The sequence below is a fragment of the Camelus bactrianus genome, chromosome 4 (assembly GCF_048773025.1).
Source record: "Camelus bactrianus isolate YW-2024 breed Bactrian camel chromosome 4, ASM4877302v1, whole genome shotgun sequence".
NCBI lineage: Eukaryota > Metazoa > Chordata > Mammalia > Artiodactyla > Camelidae > Camelus > Camelus bactrianus.
Window position 1 is genome coordinate 19,329,657 of NC_133542.1, and position 20,504 is coordinate 19,350,160.

General features: G+C 38.9%; 2 protein-coding genes across 8 annotated transcripts in view; one reads left to right on the plus strand and one right to left on the minus strand.

Annotated features, from left to right (window-relative positions):
• DENND4C (DENN domain containing 4C) overlaps positions 1 to 8,522 on the minus strand; it is a 95,576-nt gene extending 87,054 nt beyond the window's left edge. For 2 of the 3 annotated variants that reach the window (XM_074361521.1, XM_074361520.1), the window contains exon 1: positions 8,120 to 8,522. The gene's annotated coding sequence lies outside the window, so the exon portion shown is untranslated. The remainder of the gene's footprint in view (positions 1 to 8,119) is intronic. The other variant, XM_074361522.1, reaches the window with a different exon arrangement.
• Positions 8,523 to 8,637: 115 nt separating this feature from the next.
• PLIN2 (perilipin 2) overlaps positions 8,638 to 20,504 on the plus strand; it is a 76,342-nt gene continuing 64,475 nt past the window's right edge. For 2 of the 5 annotated variants that reach the window (XM_074361525.1, XM_010946027.3), the window contains exons 1-2: positions 8,638 to 9,170; positions 17,829 to 17,904. The gene's annotated coding sequence lies outside the window, so the exon portion shown is untranslated. The remainder of the gene's footprint in view (positions 9,171 to 17,828; positions 17,905 to 20,504) is intronic. The other 3 variants (XM_074361523.1, XM_045509889.2, XM_045509893.2) reach the window with 3 other exon arrangements.

Sequence of the window (20,504 nt, forward strand, 5' to 3'; positions counted from 1 at the left end):
GAAACTCAAATCAAAACCACAATGAGATATTACCTCACATTGTCAGAATGGCTATCATCAAAAAGAACACAAATAACTAATATTGGCAAGGATGTGAAGAAAAGGGAACCCTCATACACTGACAGAGGGAATGTAAATTGGTGCAACAATTGTAGAAGACAGTTTCGAAGTTTCTCAAAAAACTAAAAATATAATTACCATATGATCCAGCAATTTCACTGCTGGGCATATATCTAAAGAAAATAAAAACACTAATTCAAAAAGATATATGCCCCTCAATGTTCACAGCAGCATTATTACAACAGCCAAGATATGGAAGCAACCTAAGTGGTCCAGCAACAGATGAATGGATAAAGATGATGTGGTGTGTATGTGTGTGTGTGTGTGTGTGTGTGTGTGTGTGTGTGTGTGGACACACACACACAGACTACTACTCAAGTCATAAAAAATAACAGAATTTTGCCATTTGCAACATAAATGGACTTGGAGGGTATTATACTTAGCAAAGCAAGTCAGACAAAGACAAATACTGTACAACATCACTTATATGTGGAATCTAAAAAGTAAAGCAAACTAGTGAATGTAACAAAAAAGAAACAGACTCACAGATATAGAGAACAAACTTGTGGTTTACCAGTGGGGAGAGGGAAGAGGGGAGGGCCAAGGTAGGGGTACGGATTTAAAGGTGCAAACTACTATGTATAAAATAAATAATCTACAGGATGTATTATACAGCACAGGGAATATAGTCAGTTTTTTTAATGACTACAAATGAAGTATAACCTTTAAAAACTGTGAATCACTATGCTGCACACTTGAAACTTATATAATGTTGTACATCAACTATACCTCAACAAGAAACAAACCTGGAAAAAAACACACACATCCATATAAACACTTGGATACAGATATTCATAGCAACACTACTCAAAATAGCTGACATGTTGAAACAACCCAAATCTCCATCAAATCATGACTCAATAAAAAAAAAAAAAGGTGGTATTTCCATGCAATGGAATATTATTCAGCCATGTCAAGGAATGAAGTACTACTGATATATGCTGTGACACAGATGAACCTAGAAAGCATTATGCTAAGTGAAAGAAGTCAGACACAGGGTCACATATTGCACAACTCCATTTACAGTAAATATCCTGAACAAGCAAATCCATAGATAAAACAAGCAGACTAGTGGTCGCCAGGAGGAGGGGAGATGGGGAACAGGGAGTGACTGCTTAAAAGGAAAGGAGTTTCCTTTTGAGGTGACAGAAACACTCTGGAACTAAATAGTGATGACAGTGGCATAACACTGTGAATGTATTAAATGCCACTAAATTGTACATTTTAAAGTTGTTCAAATGGTGAATTTTACATTATGTCAGTTTTGCCACATTTCTTAAAAAAATAATAATAAAGTACTGATATATCCAAGAACATGAATGAAACTCAAAACATTATCCTAATTAGGGGAGGGTATAGCTCAGTGGTAGAGTCTGTGCTTAGCATGCTCCAGGTCCTGGGTTCATCCCCAGCACCTCCATTAAAAAATAAATAAATAAACCTAATTACCCCCCCTTAAAATTTTTTTAAATTAAATTAGAAAAAAAACTGCAGGAAAAAACACGTTATCCTAAATTAACAAACCTAGTCACAAAATATCACATACTGTATAATTTTATTTATATGGAATGTCCAGAATAGGCAAATCTATAAAGACAGAAAATAGATTAGTGGTAGCCTCGGGCTGGGGTGGGAGAGAGATGGACTGGATTGTGACTGCTAGTGGACATAAGGTTTCTTTCTGGGGTGATGGAAATGCTCTAAATTATGCTAATGGTGGTAAGACTCTAAACATATTAAGAACCACTGCGTTGGACCCTTTAAATGTGTGAATTTTATAGTGTATAAATTATATCTCAATTAAGCTGATTTTAAAAAGGAAATTTTAAGTGGTCTTAAACATCCTTAAGTAAAGACAAATTATTAGACTAGATTTAAAAAGTAAGACTCAATACTTTCTACAGGAAATATGTTTTAAATGTAAAGACACAAATGCATAAAAAGGATGACTGACTTGACAAAGAAGGAAAGAAAATTCAGTTGACAAAGGATAGTCTCAACAAGTAGTAGTGGAAAAATTAGATGTTCATATGCAAAAAAGGGAGCGACTGAGACCTTACACTTTCTATTAAAAAAACTCAAAATGGATCACAGACCTAAGTATAAAATGCAACACTATAAAACCTCTGGAAGAAAATACAGAAGAAAATCTATATGTGATCTTGGGTTTGGTGATGAATTTTTAGATAAAAGACCAAAAGTAACATCCATGAAAGAAAAAATTGATATGGTAGACTTCACTAAAAATTTATACTTTTTCAGAAGAAGGTGAAATGCAAAACTAGCATTCAGCATTTGTTTTGCAGCAAATAGTTATAGAGGCAGCGTGCACCCCAAACAGAGCAGGGAGACTGGCATCTCCAAGCTCCTTCCCCAGGAACTACACTCAGCATCAAGCCAACATAGCTTTGAACTGTGTCTGTAGGCATCTGTGCTTCATCTAGATTTACCTGTGCATCCATGAGCAAGATGTGTCCCAAGGTAATTGCTTCTTCACTTTATACCATTTTTGTTTATGAAAGGTTTCACAGGAAACCTCTATTTTCATATAGAAGGGGAAACTGTATACTAAATGAGCCTGCAGCATTTTTTTTTTTTACTGTCAGAATGCACAAATAAACACAAACCACAAACCCACATGCATGGGTGTATGTTAAAGGAGCACAGGAGCCAACTAAAAGAGCTCCCAAATGCCAAGGCTGTGACAGTTTGAGCAAATAAAGTAGTACTGGATTATAACCCAAAGAATAAAATACATACCCATAAGCCCATACTGATATAAAACAATGACACAAATAAATTAATAAGTGAAAGAAAGGAGACAACTCTCCCATTCAAAAGAATTCTAAATAACTTATGTAGACATTCTGCTCTTAAGAAGTGTGTAATCCTCTACTCAAGTGTAGGATGAGCTTAGTGACTTCCTTCCAAAAAATATAGAACAGAAAGGGGCTACTAGAAAACACATACATGTGGCTTACACCATTTCTAGTGAAATAGCACTCTTCTAGCCACTGCATTAAGGCAAGAAAAACTAAAGGAATACTGATTGCAAATGTAGGAGCAAACCTGGCTTTCTCTGCAGACATTATGATTACGTATCAAGAAAATCCTAAGGAATCTACATAAAAGCTACTAGAACTAGAAAGGGAAATTTAATAAGAAAGAATACAAAGTCAACATACAAAAGAAATTAATCGTATTTTTACATACTATCGAGAAATATTTCGGAAAAAGAAATTTTAAAATGCAGTATCTAACAATAGTCAGCATCAAAAAATATGAAATACTTGGGGATAAACTGAACAACATATGTGCAAAAGACCTATAAAATGATAATTATAAAACACTGCAAAAAAAAAAACCCTAAAGATATTTAAATAAATGAAGAGATATGCCATGTTGTTCAAGTATCAGAAAACTCACTATTATTGAGATATCAATTCTCCCCATCAGGCTTTTGGTAGAACTGACAAGCTTATTCTACAATTTATTAAGCAAATGCTAAGAATGTAGAATAATCAAAACATTTCTGGGGAAAAAAATGGTGAAGGACAAACACTACTTGACTGCAAGGCTTGCTATAAAGAAACAATAATAAAGACAATACAGTACTGGTATACGGATAGACATCTAGACCAATGGAACAGAAAAAGACAGCAGAAATAGACCCATACTCAAAAATAAATAAACAAACAGGAATCAGATCACATACAACCTCCGAACTAGTAAGGGGAACACACAAGGAGGAAGAAGGGATGGATTAAATTCTACAGAGTAAAATAACAAGGTGCTATAACAACAACTGATCTCCCTAACTAGACAGTGTAATCAGGAAAGACTTGTCAGAAAAGTAACTTTTAAATGGAATAGTACATGCAAGGGTTCTAAAAGAAGGAATCTGAAAGTAGGCTCATGTGACAGATGCACTGTGGGCGAGGAAAAGATAAGGCCAAGGACACTGGGCTTTTCACTTGGAGTAAAATGTTTGCATTACATAATAGTTCTCAATTCTATTTCTTTCCCATCCCTACCACTGCTCTTCTCAATTCTCACCTAGGTGCCTACCAGATCTTCTAGCTGATGAACGTGCATCCTTACTCAAGCTGCTCTCCCAATTCCATTCTTCACACCTGAGCCAAAGATATTTAACAGCTTAAAATCATTAAATGGCTCCCTGTTCCCTACAAACATGATTTTTATTTCTTGTTTGACTTTTAAGACCCTTCATGACACAGCCCTTACTTGCCCCTCCAGCTTATTCCCCACTTCCCTCCAAAACTACCTGTGCCTCCACACTAAATTACTTGCATTTTAATAAAACTCACCACATTCTTTCATTACTTTGTGCCTTTTCACATCATTCTTTGAGCTTTAAATCAAATGTCTCCTACGTAAACCATCTCTAATGCACATCAAACACACTTAGGTATTTCCCTCTGCTCCTATAGTATCGTTTGCTCTATTCTAGATTTGTCATGTGGTAGTTACGGTGCTTATCTACGAGAGTGTTTATCCCACTAGACTTTAATACTCAGACTGTACGTCATTCATCTTTTTATCCCTCACAGATAGCATAGTACCCATTTAATACATGCTTTGTTCCACAATTAAAAAACAGAAACTCCTAACATTTATGCTTTTAGGATCTAACCATCCCTAAGTTAAGATATAAATGAATCACAAATACACAATGACAAACTAAATTCAAAGATTTCTTTGAAATATTTCAAAGATTTTTTAAATCCTATAAAATGACTCTTCCATAAGTCAAATGATTATAAATTGAGATTTGTAAATATTAAATTTGGTAGAAATGAAGTACACTTAGATATCTATGCCCCACAATATTACTATAAGAATTAAGAACTTTATAAGAATATTATTATATTGAAAAGTAAAACTAACAGACACAGAAACTTGTAGCAAGTCAGTAACAGAATTAATGAATTTGTATTTTGATCCCTACTCAATGAATTCAAGTCACACATGCGCATCTAGTTTTTCACCCACTTTCAGCTCTCAGACACCATATTACAGGAACCCTCATGATCTACTGCAAAGGAAGTAGTTCAAAGAATGTCCACAATTTCAAAAGTTCAATTTGGCTTGGACCATTATACAAGCAAAATGATTTAATTATAGCATTATTTTAAGACTGAAAAAGTGGAAGTACTAAAATATTAAGAGAGAATGATTAAATAAACAGTGACAGTAAAACTCTGCAATACTACAAAATCAAAAAATAGCAATATGCAGCACCATGCTATGTTTAAGAAGACAAGTATATAAACACTAACCACAGAATTATACACAAGTATACATAGGATCAGTATAGTATTATACTAATATATAAGTATAGAAGAATTAGACTAGAGAAAAATGTAAGAAAGATGACAATTTTTTCTTTTGAATTTCCTTTAATCGTGTTATATTCTTTTCCAATAAAACGTTCTCAAATACCACACAAAGCTCTATTACACTTATTTATATGTACTATGTACTGACATACATTTTAAAAATTTTTTAAGTTTATAAAGTACCTAACTTCTTCCCATGAAACACAATCTTAAATTTCAGATAATAAAATTATCTGATTTTGGAATTTCCTACAATCTGATGCTAAAAACCTACCATTTTACACCAGCTGTACTACATAAACTCACTCCCGAAGTTTCAACTCTTATAAAGGAAACTTCAATTTCAATAAGGCATCCCATGACTGCAAGTCTGTCAAACTGACAGTCTGAAAGAGGAGGTACAACTTGTTTCTAAGTTTCAGCAAACATATTACATTGGAAATACAAATTATAACAGAAATTGTTTTGCAAATCAAAAAGACCAAATGAGACAATCTCCCTCTGACTCAGCAGCTTTCTTTTTCACTTTACAACCTGTACTTAAGTTGCAAGGATAACACTGAAATCTAACTTTGAAACTGAGCAGCAAAACCAATGCAAAATCAGTATTTATATTGGCAGGAAACTCCAATGAAAATATGAGATGTTTTGGTCTCAGCTGGGATGTATATAAGAGCTGCCTCCTTAAGTTATTATTTATCATCAAAATCTCTTCAATATAGCTACAAATTAGTTTTTATTGCAGATACATAACATGTTTCTTTATAGAGAGCACCTCAACCAAATAACCTTCCAAGTCTGGCACCATGAATTGTTACAGCTTACACCACTGTAGTTCCTTGTAATTTAAAACACTTGCGTTTTAAGAACAGTCTCCACACACCAACTCTACTGCCAATTTCTAACAGCTGAAAGCTCAAGTTTATACTACAAAATACTGTATTTACTCTCAAAAACAGAATGCACTCATTTACAAATTACACAAGGGTAAATTACTCCAATATACAACTTCAAAATTTCTAACATCATAGCTTTTCCATTATCCAAATTAACGAGTCTAAACAGTAGTACTAAGTGAGGTACTATGGCCAAAGCCAACTGACACATTATCAGTTCAGTAAAATTAGAAATACAAAAGATGGATCCCTAATCCCAATCATTTTGCAAAACAGCCACAAGAGATATCAATGAGGGGAAAGTGTGGATTGAGTCTGCCATTACTAGAAAACGAGTCAAAGCAAGCCTATGAGAGGCAGATTAACCTCACGAATACAACTCTAAATTTATTTCTGAGTTTCCAGTCTCACACCGAGAAGGCAGTTTACCAATTTTTTAAACAGTAATACAAAGAATAGGGCAGAAAATAAAATATAGGGGGCGTTTTTCATGGTAATATTGATAAAGAACAGGTATCCTTCAATGCTCAGAGATGAAACTTTCCTCTTAATTTTGCTCTTATCACGTGTGCACATAAAATCCTACAATGCGCTGCATTTCAGATAGCTTAATATACACGATCACCTCAAATCAAATATTTACTGAAAACTTAGCGCCTTAGCACTAACGTTCTCTAATCTTACTATACCTTTCACCTTCTAAAACGGGAGACGAGTAGGGAAGACCTATCGCTACGGTAAATTTGGGTCTAGGGAGAACACCTTAACGCGAGTTTGCACACAATTAAGCAGGCTCAGTAAATCAATTACCCAGACTACAATGCTTGACAATTTCTCTGAGGCAAAAACACGCCAGCAGCTGAGGGTTCATTACTGGAGCTGACTCCCTCACACGTAACGAGCAACTTCGGTAAGTGCCCTAAATTTTCCCGTGTGAAACAGACACGTAATGACGAAGGGGGTTATATTTAAAAACTGGATCATTTCTTATTTGCTCTGATGTGGCCCGATCTTTGAGAGGGAAAAGCTCTACGAAACAGAGGGGGTAAGGGGAAGACATGACAGCATCCTCAATGCAGAAAAGTTACAGCTCTTTACGAGAGTCAGCACTAGGGGCTCATTAGTTAGTTTTATTTGTGTTTAGTCTCTCGGAGTTGAATGGAACCTGCCTCTCTAAAAATCATCCCCAACAAAGAAGCCCCGAGGATCTGCCACCGTAACGCGGAGAAGGAAATGTCCTCAATTCACCTGCGACACCTGCCCAGATCCCCAGTTCTCCCCCGACCCGGTCTCCCAACCCCTCTCGAGACCCCCGGCCTTAGCTCTTCACCCGCTCTGCCCCTACTCCCCAGGAACCTGGGTCCCTACCCCTGGACCCCTGCCCCCACCCAGACAGCCTTCGCCCAGGCGGTCCCTAGGGCCCAGACCCCTCGCGCTTCCTTCCACGCCAGTGGCTCTCAGGAGCCTGGGCGGCGGCGCACGGAGGCCCTTCCTGGCGCAGCCTCTCCCCCATCCCATCGTGCAGGCTCCGGGGACTTCCCGCCCCCGGAAACCAAGGAGAAACTAGGCCGGGAACGCCAGCGCCGGCCCCCTCCGCCTCCTCGGCGACCCCCCGCAAGCGGGCCCTAGGAACTCAGCCCTTGGAATTGCTACCTGCCCAGCGCCCTCGCGGCTCGGGAGCGCGGGCCCGGCGGCCGCGCGGCGCAGGGTTCCTCCGCCAAAGGCCCTCCGCCGCAGACTCACCTGTCGTCCGTTCCTCCTTCAGTGCCACCCGGGCACAGCCCCTTCCTGGGGCATGAACGAGCCGGCTTCGCGGCCTGGGCGCTCTCGGCAGGGAAGGGCGGGCGACTTGCTCCGGCGGCCGCCACGGCCGCCACAGTCCGATCTGCGCCTGCGCCGCCCCACGGGCTGGGTCTCGAGGGGCGCAGCTTGCAGCAAGGGGTAACGGCCTGAGCGCGAGCCTCACCGAAGGCCGGCTGTGCTGGCGGCGGGTTGCCTAGGAGCTGCGTGCAGCACTGCCGCCCCGACAGCTGACGGCCATGTTTCTGTTCTCTTTTTCTTTTTTTCCTCCCTCTCCTTCCGCCCCTTTCCACAGAACAGCACTTTCCTTCCCCTCTCCCTCTCCCTTTCCTACTGCGGGGGCGGTGGAAAAGGGCGCGGGGGAGGGGTGGGGAAGGGAGGGCGCGGGGGGCGGGACGGTGCTCCAGCCCCGCCCCGGGGGAGGGCCGACGCCGCGCGGCCACGTCTCCCCTCCCCTCTCCCCCCCCCAATCCCCATCGCGACCCCGGCGGGCCGCGGGGTCCCAGCCGCACCAGCCTGCGAGGCCCTCCTCGGAGTCCGCGTGGTGGGTCCCGAGCAGAAACAGAGCCGCGGAGAAAGGGCCCAGGATACAGCCTTCCATCGCTTCCTGCAGGGCTCAGACTCGCCGTGTGGTGCGGCTTTATTGCCTTGGCCTCAGGCAGGTGGCGGCTGCGCCTCTGGGTTTTTCTGAGGCGGGTAAAGTGACACTGAGTCGCTCGAAATCACTGAGGACAGTGCAGAGAGGGATGCACGTCTCTGGACGAGAATTTTCCTTCCCAGGGTGGGAGTTGGAATCCCCACGTATGACTGGGGACCTCGGAGGCCGGAGAAAGACCGCCGACAGGCGCTTCCCGAAGTCCCGTCCCGAGTTCAGCGCCGGATGAGAGAGCCCTTGGCCCGCGCTCCATCTCGCTACTTCGGCCGAGATTTCGGGATGGGGACGCCGAATGTGGAAATCTCTTGTTTAAAGTAATAGTTCTCTCCTGCCTTCTAAGTAAGTGTAGCCTCCTTATGTACACGGACGCATGCATGGTTGGTTCCCTTAATGCAAATTTTGCGAGATATTGTTGATTACGTTTGGAGGTAATTACATATGTAGTTTTCATGTATGTCATATATAATTTCATATATTATATATATAAAATTTTCGTACGTATAATTTTCATGTATACATATGAAAAATAACTAGTTACTTAGGAAGAAGCAAACAGTTCGAAAAAAATTAGGAGAACTTTTTCACCTCCTGGCCAAAATAAAAAAATTGGCGAGTGACTTCACAGATTCCAGGCAGGTCACAATTAGAACTAGCAATATTTGTGCATGTCTAATGAGTATTCATATACGTAGCGATCATTTTCCTAAGAATTGCTGTCTCCTTATTAAATCTGTATTTTTGCTGGAAAGTATGAGATTAAACCTCAATTACGAGGGCTCTGTTGTCAATTTAAGAAGTTTACTGCATAAATGGGTAGTTTAAATTGTCTATCCAGTAGCAGAAACTATTTGCCTAACCACGTTAGCATAAGAATTGATTCAGTAGAAATGCACAGCATAGAAATAAGGTTTATTTAGTAATAGTTTGGAGTCTTTTTGAGCCTGCTGGAAACCAATCTGACATTGACCATCTGGACAGAAGTGTATAAAGGAACTGAAGCTTCAGAATTTAGCTTCTGGACTTCTCGTCCTTCCTTTCTCAAGGGCAAATTAATCAATAGTTTTAAAACATTTACAAGATTCTAAAATGGGAGCATTTCATGAACACTCATAGATTGAGTTTTTTCCTCTTTTCATGGTTTTTGCACTCAAAGAAATGAAAAATGAAAGAAGCCAGTGTATCTCTTCCATTTGACAAATTTTTCTCAATTTGCAATGTAGGATTTAAGGATGTTCTTAATTTCTTCTTAGTAATTGTCCTATACATGGATCATAGATTTGCATTGCTGTTTTCTACCCAAAATTTCATAGAATGAACTTACATGTTTTGGGCCTAATTTGTTGTGTAGGGTAGCTGTCCTTAACTCTGAAAAGTCCTTGATTCAGCAACAGCCTTCTTAACTGCACTCGTATGGGCCCAAGGCTGAAATAAGCTCATTTAAATTTTTAACATATAAGTATTTGACTGTCTAAAAAATGGGAGGGGAGCTGGAGAGCCCAGCATAACATAACATATAACATAATTGTTACAATGGTGATAGTATCACAGTTTCCAGTAAGCCTGTTTGGATATAAGAATGCATAGAAAAATCACTTAGCCCACTAAAGAGGGAAATACAGACAGACATAAGGCTGGACGTGGTCACTGCAGATTTTTGTGGATCAGCAATGCAAAGGAGTTGAATGGAAAAGTTAAAAAATTTCTTCAAATAAGCAAGTTGGTTTTGGCAGCCATCTTCAGTGCTGCAGCAGCCACATTATTTTCATCTTCCCAGTTTTCAAAAACTTGTAAACATTGCTTTTCATAGGAATATTCAAAGACCTTAATAATACTTTTTTGTCATATTCACTTTTTTAAATTCCACGTGTAAGTGATAACGTTATTTGTCTTTGTCTGACTTACTTCACTAAGCATTATACCCTTCGTGTCCATCCATGTTGCTACAAATGACATTTCCTTTTTTGTAGCTGAGTAGTACTCTGTGTGTATATATGTGTGTGTGTGTGTGTGTTTCACACCTTATTTATTCCTTTGTCTGTTAGTGGATGCTTAGTTGCTTCCATATCTTGCCAATTGTAAATACTGCTGCTATTCAACATTGGAGTGCATGTATCTTTCTGAATTAGTGTTTTTGTTTGCTTTGAATATATACCCAGCAGTGGAATTGCTGGATCATCTGATAGTTCTATTTTTAGTTATTTTGAAGAACTTCCATACTGTTTTCCACAGTGACTGCACCAATTTACATTCCCACCAACAGTGTACAAGGGTTCCCTTTTCTCCTTCCTTGCCAACATTTGTTATTTGTGGTCTTTTTGGTGATACCCATTCTGACAGGTGTAAAGTTCTTGTTGTGGTTTTGACTACTATACATATTTTAATCTTTTATTCAACTACATGTTTAACAGAAGCATTATAAATCTAGTAGTTTCATCTGATTATTGTAACTATTTTTAAAAATTCCTTAATCTCAGGATTCCATACTAGATTGTAAGCCCTGTGAGCGCTTATGTGTATTCACATGACACGTTCTCTTCCAAATCCCCAGTACCTAGCAGAGTAACCAGTATACCAGAGACTCTCAAAGAGTATTTGATGAATGACTGAAATAATTCAATCTGTGGTTCCCTTACTTTTTTCTATTCTGTCCTTAGGTTATTTAATTTTCCTTATCTGTAAAGAGGATAGAATGATATAAGTAAGATCATTTATTTATTTACAATAAGCTGTGACTATCAAATATACCAGTTCAGTAATCAGTACTTAGCCTAAGTGATGGACATCCTCTTGTTGTAGCTTACAATGATCCCTGCCTTCCGGTTTGTGCTCTTCTGTAATCCCCTTCCATTGAGCTTGGAGTGGACTCACTGACTGGCACTAACACAGAGAATACATCAGAAGCAATGAGGTCTCTCTAACAAGATGAGATTCTAAAAAAAGACTAGGGCTTCAGTCTTGGATTCTCTCTCTCATCCTCTTGAGTTGCTCACTATGGGGGAAGCCAGCCACCATGTCATCAGGCAGCCTTGTAGGTGAGTTCAGAAGCAGATCCTCACCAAGTTGAGCCTTGAAATGACTGCAGCCACAGCCAACACCGTGACTATAGTGTCTTGACAGACCCTGAGCCAAAATCACCCAGCTAAACTGCTCCCAGATTCTTTACTCACAGAAACTATGAGATAATAAGTGTTTCTAACTGCAAAATATTAGGATAATTTGTTATACAGCACAGTAATACCTGGAAGATAGCAAGTGCTCATTAATGGTAGCTCTTCCTTTACTGAAAATATCTGGGGTCAGCGTGTGATACTTAGCATCCTATAATGCTGAGTTAAATGAGTCTCCTAGTTCCAGTTTTGGTGGTTTCATAGTTGAGTATTGAGTAGCAACTACACTTGACCCTTGAACAACGTAAGTTTGAAATGTGTGGTTTCACTTTCATACATGGACTTTTCTTCAATAAATGCATACTATAGTACTATGTGATCTACGGTTGGTTGAACCCTCAGATGTGGAATTGTAGATATGGAGAGCCCGACTGTAAAGTTATATGCAGATTTTCAACTGCCTGGGGGGGATTTGGTGCCCCAAACCCACGTGCTGTTCAGGGGTGAACTATACTAACTTCATGGCTCTTTATTTTCCCAAACGGAAGAACTTGCTCCAGATTTCCTAGGATAGCCTCCTCTGTATGAAAATCTGAACTTGTTCTCTACTTTCTGAATAATCCACTTCTTGTAAACGGACAAGTTATTTGGCTCTAGCCCCTCATAATGAATTTTCAAAAACATGGGATTTGAAGGCCTGGTGCTTCATACCTGCAGGCACTCTCGGTTATTCTTTTAGAAAGCATTTTTGGTAAGAATGACATCAGTAACACTAGATCTGCTTTATTCCTCTGCTATCTAAACGACTCAGTGTGCTCTGCTCTCCACAGGGGACACAAGCACACTCTTCTCTTTGTGCTTCATTCCAGGATCTTATCTGTCTGGAGACTCTGTCTCCAATTATCAGAATGGGCTCATCTAGAGTCTTTGGAGGTTACTCAGCACATTCTTTATCCTGCTCTCTTTTCTAGGCCTACAGGCCAAACGGCTGGACTAGGAGTGGAAGGACTGACACAGGCTCTTGGTCTTGAGTCAGAGAAGAGAATGTGCTCCTGAGAACAGTGTCCTAGCTGATCCTAAAGACAAGTAGGGATTAGCAGAGGGAGAAAAACAGAGAAAGATAATGGGTAGAGAAGTTGAGGAGAAAGATGGTCTATATGAATATCTGAGACAAAACCTGCTGCCCCTGGCCTGCTTTGATGGGCTCCCTACAGTATTTTAAGTGGAAGGCATAGTCTTCCACCCTCAGTCTTTCCCCACTATTGGGAACCATTGTCTGTATAATGAGAACACCACCTTAGGACCTAATGACTCCAAATATGGCCAGCCACCCTAACTGGCACTTGTCCATATCTATCCATCCAGATACACTCCTGGTTTCCCAAAGGCAGCAGGACTGTTGCCTTTCCTGAGATCAACACTCATCTGCTTCCTCCAAACCCCTTTTTCTGGGCCTCACATCATAACAAATTGTCCTGAATACAGATCAAAAAATAGATGTATTCTTTATGTCAAAGATTAACCTTTAAAAATATTTTATATCAAAGAACAATAAAAACAATAAAATATAGACATAAACAAAAATAGTAGTATAATGAACTCTTCTGTATCGATCACCCAGGTTCAACTCATGGTTAATCTTGCTTCATGTATACCCTTCTGAGTCCTCTCTCCTGAGTATTTTGAAGAAAATACTCAACTTTTCATTTCACCTGCAAGCATTTCAGCATGTATCTCTAAAAGATAAGGATTTTTTAAAAAGCATATCCACAAGACCATTCCTGCCATTAAAAAGCTATTTGAATTAACATTTTTTAAATATTTTAATTTTTTAATTGACAAAGAACCTAGAAATATTGATATTGTGCCCTCTCTTACTCCTTCCCATTCCTCATGGATCTATTCCCTTGGGTACAACTCCTTCCCAGAGGGTTTGAGTTTGCCATACACCTCTTTGATTGATGGACTAGAATGTTGCTGTCCCAGTCCCAGCTTCTAGCTTCCTCCATGCTTCAGAGTATATAGGGTAGGGACTCTTTCTTTGAAGTTTTCCCCCCTAGAGATGGTTCATTATTCAGTTAAAAGATTCCATAATACATAAGGAGACTGCCTAAAAAAATCTCAAAAGTGATGTTCAATTTCCAACTTCTGTTTAATGTGAGTGCAGTAGACTAAATATTGCTTGACATGCCATGACAAAAAAAGAATTGGGATCTGGTGCTGATACCCTTTAACACCTATTCAAATTTCCCCCTCATTTTATGGTTCTTTTCATACAGAACAGGAGAAAATGAACTAAACTCAACTCTTGAGCTCTCTCTAAAAAGAATCAATAGAAAACAGAATTGTTTCAACCTCTTTTTGTTGTTCCAAGTTTAACTTCTTCATCCTTACATCATCTAGTCATCCCAGTGGCATTAATACTATCCGTGTGTTGTTCACTCACAAATTTACTGCTCTAGCTTCAAATTTCCCTAAACTACAGGCTCAACCATCAGACTACCTCCAAGGTCTAAATGGCATCTCACACTTTACATGTTCAAAATACAACTCTTAAGTCCCTCCCTGTCTTGCATCTTCCCCCTAAATTTTTCCTTTTGAAGCTGCCTCACTTCATTATATGGTACTGCCACGTCCTCTGTCTTACTAAATGATGTCCCCCCTCAACCACCAGATTCAAAAGTGGATCACCTAAACTGGTAGTTAGGGAAGACATAATTTGGCACGACAGAGGAGAAATGAAACAGGGGTCAGCATTGGGAGGACTGTCCAGCACTTTCAGGGTCCAGCACCAAGGAGCCTCACAAGGACCAGAACCTACAATCACTGATTGCCATTCAGTGGTGCACAACATGCAGTCATGTAAAGTCAAATGAAGTGGTCACCTTAGCTGTGTGTCTGGTTATTGAAGTGCATGGTCCATCCATTGACAGCAGTCTGCACATAGCTGTCATTCTTGACTAAAAGAATGTAAGCCCATGTCCTAAGAGTTGAACCCCCTAATCACATTGACCATGTAAACAACTACCCTATTTTCGTTTTCCAGGATACAGGCCAGGGTGACCTTGACATCCACAGGAACAGTGGAGGTACAGAAGGAGAAGTCTTAGCACTAACACTAGAGAGGGACTGGCAAAAATGAAACCACCACCTTACGGAGAAAACGTGTTTAATAAGCTGTGTTCAGGCATGAGTTATAGTGATGTTGGCCATGAGTTCAATGTTAATGAATCAATGATATTAAAAAGTGTCTATAAACAGAAACACACATAATACAAGGTTATGTGTTGGTTGGCTGACACAAATGTTGTGGACAGAAACTCTCAGAAACCTGTTTATTTCCACTAGGAACAGTGGTTTAGTGTTTGCTAATTGAGTGTTCCCTAACTACCCTATGTAAAACAGCACTCACATTATATCATCTTGCCCTGTTTTATGTTTTCCCCGTACTCTGGTCACTGACATTTATTGCCTATTTGTGTATGTGTTTACTATCTCCCCTGCCAGTATCTAATCTCCATTAGGGTAGGAACTTTTATTTTATTCACTGTTGTATCCTTGGTACCTAGAACAGTAGTAATACTCCATAAATATTTGATGGTGAATCAATCGAATAAATTAAGCAGCCTTTTTAGGAGTCTGTTCTCTCCACCAATTTTCAGCCTTTATGTTTCTGGTCGTTGTTCTATCCTTAAGGTGACTGAAGGCCTAGCATAGGTAAACCCCACCTGACCCAACCTCTCCAGTCCTACAGATATGCCTGAGCGTGTCTGAAATCTCTGGGACTCTTATTATCCATATTTTCCCCTGTGCAATCTATATAAGAAGGTTCTTTGAGTTGGCTCCAGAGCATTCAATATAGTTATAAACAGTTCTATGATAGCAATAACCATTAGCTGACTAATGCCTAAAAGAGAACAGCAAGTTAGCAAATTCTGTCTTAACTGACTTAAATGACGTGTTAATTCTCAACTAAATGATTTATTTACTAATGACTTCTGCCTTCAGGAATCATTAGAGCATTTTTTTGAGCTTGTCAAAGGGAAAACTGTATTTGTGTTTACTATAGCCATAAGGTTACTTGCTATTTTAATACTCTTTTGATGTGCTAATAGCTCCTAATGAGGATCATTAATTAAGAAACTAAAAGAAGAAGGCAACATCCTACAGAAAATTAATCTATTCCCTAAACTTCAGATTCATATTTCCTAGGATTTACTAACCATTTCAGATTTCTATAGTCAAATCAAACTCAGCCAAAACTGCGTTCATTGGGAAAGAATAGAGCAGATGGTTAAGACTTTTGAATCCGATTATTCTTACTTAGTCCCTGGGCAAGTTATTTAATGTCCCTGTTTCTTTGTGCATAAAATATATCCATCTTGCAGAGTCACCTAAGATTAATTATCGTCATTTGCAACAACCATTTATCAAGCATCTACTATAGGCCAGTCACTATGGTAAGTGCTTAACTTTCATTGTCTACTAGTCCAACCCTACAGGGGAGTTGTCGTTGTGGTTTCCCACAAGATAACGTATGTATAGGCTCTGTCATAGTGACTGGCATATATCTGGACAGGGGTTGACATACTTTGACCTTGGGCCAAATCCCGCCTGATGCCTGTTTTTATAAACTAAATTTTGTTGGAACACAGCCATGCCCATTTGTTTACTGTTGTCTACGGCTGTTTTGCACTACAGTGGCAGAACTGAAGAGTTGTGACAGAGACCATACGGCCCACAAAGACAAAAATATTTGCTATCTGATCCTTTACAGAAAAAGTCCATCACCTCCTGTACTAGAAGACCAACAAAATTTGGCTTGATTTACTTTTCATCCAGACAGGAGGTCAGAAAAATAAAGCAAACAAGCAGGGCTAGAGAGTGGGTCACAAACGACTTGTCCCAAGGGAGCAAAGATTTTTAAGTGGAAAAAAGGAAGAATAACAGAAATGGATGTGAATAGTGGCCCTAATTTGTGACTTCAAGATATATTGCCTACTGCAGAGTGAGCAGCCTCCAATACAGAGTGACAAGCAATGTGCTCACAAAAGAATTCGAATTCAGTTGTGAGTTTGCAGGTGAGAGCCAGGTAGAAAGGATGTAGTAAAAGGTTGAGGCTGTAGAGCAGATATCTGTTTATCATGGGAAATCTCTGGAGGCAGAGTGGAAAGATTTGTAAAGGAAAAGCGAGAGCAGTAGTGGCTCTAGAATGTTTATAACAGAAGGAAACTAAGGGTGTCACTGATTGACAAAAGCATCACTTATCCATACCACAGATTGGGTGTAACTGAAGGAGACCCTGGGAGATCTGAAGCCACTGCCTAATGCCCCAGAGGCACTCTCTGCTAGTGGAAGGTTAGGGTTGGGAAGAGAAAGGTTGGGAATGGGAAAAGAAAGTGTGAGCAATAGAGAAAGGCATGACAAAAAGGAATTACAGTTTGAAGGGACAGAAGATGATGACAGGAATGATAAACATGGTGGAATCATCTGGCTTCATGATTTCAGTAGGATTCTTAATTACACATTTGCTTTAGCTCGGGTAGAAGCTCAGGTTCTAGTAGAATCAGTGACCTGATGAAGATGATGTCTGATCTGTACACTTTGTAGGCCAGAAATGAACAGGCCTTACAACGTCAGTCCTTTAACTGTTTATAGTCAGCAATGTTTATCAATCAAGTTGCTTTCATTCTTTAACCTATTGGAATGACGGCAATCAGAATGCCAAATTACAGAAAGTTATTTGAAATATTTCAGTGGTTAAAAAGAAAGAAAGTGAAACCATACTGTCAGAAGTTCTTAACCTTGGTTTTTATTTTTCGATATGCTTTTGCTTTTGCTTTTTTTTCTTAAGATAGCACCATCTTTTAAAATACTTTTTTTATTGCAGGAAAATCATGTAAAAGGACCGTGATTTCTGGAAAGTTTAAAAAACAAACAATCGTTCACCTCCAATGTTGTTTCAGGTGAGTCCTGATTCATTAATACATACTCCCCTTCATTTCTATTAGATTTTTTTTTCATCATTCAGTGTTCACAGTCTTTTCCACTATGTATTTTGCCAGTCATGGCATCTCTAGAATTTTTAAGCAGAGTTCAAACTTGTTTAATATTGATAGAATCAACATCTTAGGGTAACTTTTCTGAAGGTTCCATTCTACTTTGGCACAAAACTCAGAAGCATTTTTAAGTTTACTTGTTTAGATTAAGTTCAATGACAGCTTATTTTCTTTTTCACTTTTATCCTAATATTCTCCAGCTCTTTCATTTTTTAAACATATGAAAGTTATTTTAGAACTGGACTTACAGACAGAAGACACCTAAAATCAAAGCACTGTTAGTAATGTCATCCTGGTGTGCTGAAAGATAAGGTTTTTGAGCTGAAATGTGGGAAAGGATTTTACTTTTAGAGAAAGGCCCACAATTATCTGTATAATTCAGCCAGGAAATCTATCTAAATTACCATTCGTATTAAGTAAAGGGAAGGCCAAAGGCTGGTAATTTTTCACTCATTAAGTGAGTGTTAATTGAATATCTACTATATGCCTGCACTGTTCTGGGCACTGAAGATGCAGTAAGACAAAACTTACAGAAATTCTTGGCTATGAGAAGCTTATATTCTAGTGAGGAAAGAAAGACAATAAACAAGGAAAATAGGATAATAATAATACATAATATGGTTGAAGGTGGTAAATGTAAGAAGAAAGATTATGCTGGGAAGGGGGAAAGGGCTGTTGGGGAAGGGTGTTGACAATTCTTAATAAGGACTCCAATCAGCTTTGAACACTAATTATTTTTCAAAATGCTTTGGGGTTTACGAGATACTTAGCTGGAAAGCTTGAAGAGGATTCCAAGAGCCAGGAATTGGGACTGGTGGTAGCTTGCCCAATTATCTGATTACTTAGGACCTTACGCATAGCCGGAACATGATTTCATCCCTAGCCTTCCCTGTCTTCATCTCCACGTCCACTTCTCCCCTGCCAGCTGCTTTTAATTTACCCAATTAAAGTGAAAGGAGGGGGAAAAGGTGCTGGAACTATTTTTGCTTATATTTTGAGCCTGATGCATTTTTTTAAAAATATAAATTCTGATGAGTTCTAGAAATGAAAAATATATAAAAGCAAAATTCCCATAGCTTTTGCTATTGCAGGTAAACTGATCATTGAATCCACTCAGAATTTCTTTCTTGAGAGGTAGCACAGTGTCCTGGAAAGAAATGAGTCAAGAGTTTGTGTTTTGGGTACTCATATGCCACTACGTACCTTTGTAACTAGAATCAGGTCCTTATCAGAGAAACTCTAAAATGCTGTGATTCTTCCTCTTTTTAACCAATTCAAGTCATTAATTACATAAACCTAGATGAAATACAGCTTCATTTTTTGTTTCAGGAAGCTAAAATGTGGCTAAGATTATTAAACTGGGTTTTGTGTGTGAGTTAAACAGAATATGGATGTTATGACTAAGTTACATGACTCCTTGATCTCCAGGAGTGCTTTTCATTAGGAACATGTATCACACTCTTTGCTTATATTTATAATTTACATCAAAGTGGATTTTTAAATGTAGAAAAGATTAATTTGCATAAGTTAATATCAATTTTGATTAAAATCTGAATGGTTTTAGGAAACTGCAATATTTATGTTAAGATCCCTCTAGGGCAAGTTTTTTTTTGAACCATGGCATTGTGTTGCTTTATAGATGAATGAAAACTTGATAAATAATGATAATTAGTTGTAATAGCTGCCAGGAGGTTTGATCAATGTATTATGTGTATATTAACTCAGTTACAAGTTATACGTATCCCATGAAGTAGGTACTATTATGTCTTCCATTTTATAGTTACAGAATATGGAATTCAGAGAGCTTATATAACTTGCTCAAGTCCTTGAGCCTAAATTTGACCCCAGGTCTATCTGACTCTGCCTGGCTCATTATGAATATTGCTTTCCTAAGGAAGAACATTCTCATATGAAGTGGCTAAACACTGGCAGAAGAAACTGCCAAGAGATTTAGGGAGAATTTGGTGAATTTTGTATGAAAGCAGGGATTTTGAGCAGATGGTCTCAAGTGACCTCTGTCTATCCCAAAGTTTGTACACCTGGAGCTGCCAGTCCTTACTTTAAAATATTACTAGTTGTAATTTTTTAGCAAGTGAATATTCATTAATTCTGACAGTTGTGTTTTTATATGCAAGAGAATCCTCAATATGTCCTTCTGATCTCAGAAGATCATTCATTTATAAACGTATTCAAATAGTACATGCAAACTGCTATCAAAAAACCCCATAAAACTCAATTGAAAGTACAGTATCACCTCACACCAGTCAGAATGCCCATTATTAAAAATTCCACAAACAGTAAATGCTAGAGAGGGCATGGAGAAAAGGGAACCCTCCTACAGTGTTGATGGGAATATAATTTGGTGCAGCCACTATGGAAAACAGTGAAGATACCTTAAAAAACTAAAAAATAGACTTACCATGTTATCCAGCAACCCCACTGCTGGGCATATATCTAGAGAAAACTCTAATTCAAAAAGATACATGCATCCCAATGTTCATAGCAAC